Raw genomic sequence first — 3,098 nt, forward strand, 5'->3', positions numbered from 1 at the left:
AAAATATGTATCTAAAACCTTTTTTCAGTTTCTTTTTTTGGGTTTATCAGTCAATATTAGCTTGTATAAGCCAAACATGTGACAAAACAAAAATTAAAGAAAAAAATGACCCATCTGTCTTGGGTGGGGACGTTTGTTGGATGGGGGGAAAGTCATAAATTTGGGGCGTATTGTGTTTTTGGGAAAATGGGGACACAAAATGTGGGGAAAACTGAAGTGTGGTAAATTTTTGGCACAGGGTTTACCCCCCAGTCTGGAGTGATACGGGAGTGATGGGGAGTTTGGTTGGGGAATGGAAGCTGCTGGAAATGTGATGTTTTTTTTTTTTCAACTCATATATTTTTTTAGGGGGTCCACAGTGCTCAGCCTCCAGGGTCATTTATACTTCCTCCCCCCATCTGTTTTTTTTCTAATTTTAAACAATATATTGCGCCTTATTGCTGTTGATATTGTAATTTTTAGTGTTACTAAAGTTCAAATAGCGTAAAAAAAGAATAAAATAACAAAAAAATCAAGGAAAAGGGTAAACCGGTGGATAGGTGGGACTTGTGATTAATCTCGGACGAAGCATTTTGGAAACTTCTTTTTGAAAATACATGCCACCCTTTGGTAAATTTTGGGGGTTTACATTGAGGTGGAGCATTTATCATCTGTGCTTATAAATTTTATAATTTATTGAAAAGTAGACATGATAAAGGGGACCATTTTTCCCCCTCATCAATAGAGGGTATGATAAAGGTTAGGTGGTTGTAGATAATCTTTCAAACCGGTGAATTACAATGACACCCTCTCTCCCCTATAATCTGCATTAAAACTGTATTTACATATTAGTTTCCTTATTTTCTTCATTTTTCTTTCATTTGCAAACCCAAATTTGATATAAACAAATGTTTGGTCATATGTAAATGCTTTTCCCTTCTTCACCAAGACTGTCAGTTTGAATGAAAATACCTTCATCCTCCTTCCTAAAGTGTCCTTAAAAATCCCCCTATTAATTAAGGAAATCTCAGAAAACAGACTAAAACTTCTTTTTAAAAAGTTGGGTTTTAAGTTTTTAAAATGGTTTTTCTTATTGGGGAAACTTTGTTATAAAAAATTTGTGATGGGGTTTTTTTTGCTTGCATATACTTTATAAATAATTACTTTATCTCTCTTGTACGGGATATGATCCTGAAAAGCCTTTTTGGGGAGACAAATTTGCTCACTGGTGTGTGTAAATACGGAGGGGCGGAAGGCCAAGTTATTAAGGCCACAGTTTTTAACTTCTCAGTTTTCCTTTTTAAACAAAATTTTGAGAAAAAAAAAAGAAAAAATGTCTTTGGTTGAGGGGGAAAGTAAAAATTTGTTAATAAAAAAGTACTGTTTAGGTCAATTAGCAATATAAAATTGGATTTTAGATGGAGAAAGTTGTAAAGTTAAACTTTTGTTCTAATGTCCTTTTTGGTATAATGCTTTTTTTCTATGTAAAAAATCTAAGCCACTGCGTGGGGGAAAATTTAATAAAAAAAAAATTTTTTATTTTCTAAAGAGATTATTTTTTATTTGAGGATATATTTTTAAAAAAAGAAATTGAAGATAAAGATTTAGGATTCCACTTTAACAACTTTATTTTTGAGCATAAAAAACGCTAAATCATGTTTAAAGCAAAAGTTTGTTGAAAAATTTTTTGTTTTTTTTTTTTGTATTGTTAAAATTAAAGCATCCTTTGATAAAATTTTATATATAAGCCAAAATCATTTTTGGAACCACTGCAAAGCAGAGTTTCATAATATCATTCTAAAAGAGGTGAGACATTATTCAGACTTTGTGATTTTATAATTACAAATGGTGTCTTTTGCTAAAGAGGAATATATACATTTTTTACATACTGATGTTTCTTTACTGGTCATAAATTTGATATAACTGTAAGCCTACTTGAGAGAACTCAAGTATTTGAGATAGATGTATGTAGGCGTGGTTGCCTAGTAGTTATAAGCATTGGACTCAAAGGTTGTCATGACAATCTGAACTCAAGGTTTCGAGTTCACCAGGCGGGAGTGTTGTTCCCCAGGGCAAAGAACTTTACCTCAGTTGCCTACTCCCCGGGGAAGGATCATAGGTCTGCCGTCTCTGTATAAAGACCCAGCGAACTACACGATGTAAGATTAAAGTACCCTTGGTAGGCAACCTTTGTCTCAATAAAACACTGTCAGGGAAGGTAATGGGAAACCACCCCAACTGATCTTTCCATTGTATTGATGGCAGACATCTCAGGAAATGGCCCTCAGTCCCATGGAAAAAGGGGGAAAAAGAGCATCATGGAGAAAATGGATGCTATAAAGGACAGCTCTAGAAGATTTTATAGCTGTCTAGCTACCTATATTATATATATATATATATATATATATATATATATATATATCTTCTAATCTTTAATATATACATACAACGCACACTATGTTATATACTATATGTGTGTGTGTGTGGTGTGTGTGTTGTGTGTGTGTGTGTGTGTGGGTGTCGTGTGCGTGTGCGTGTGCGTGTGCGTGTGCGTGGTGCTTGTGCTTGTGCGTGCGTGTGTGCGTGCACTTGTGCGTGTGGACACACACACACACTATATAGTATATATATATATAATAATAATCTGTATATATATATAATATATATATATATATGATATTATAATATTATATATATATATATATATATCATATATATATCTATTATATATATTAATATATATATTATATATATATATGTATACAATATATTTACATATATAATAATGTCTCATATTACATATTGCTATATGATCTCTAACTATACTATATAATCTATAGATATATAGCATATCATCATCATCCTCAATGGGCTAACGCGACGGGGGCGCATGGCCGATCACCGTTCGCTTTCCGCCACGAGGATCCTCAGGCGAGTCTCCAAGGCAGGCACACGGGCCACCTCTCTAGTTCCTCTCACGCGACAGTTCCATCGTCGACTGCCAGCCGATGATTCTCCTAGTACGTCCCACATGTCTCCTTCACCCAGGGTTGCTCTATATATATGTATATGTATAAATTTTATATATATATGTATAATATATATATATATAAATATAT

This window comes from Penaeus monodon, chromosome 10, assembly GCF_015228065.2.
Source record: "Penaeus monodon isolate SGIC_2016 chromosome 10, NSTDA_Pmon_1, whole genome shotgun sequence".
Classification (NCBI taxonomy): Eukaryota; Metazoa; Arthropoda; class Malacostraca; order Decapoda; family Penaeidae; genus Penaeus; species Penaeus monodon.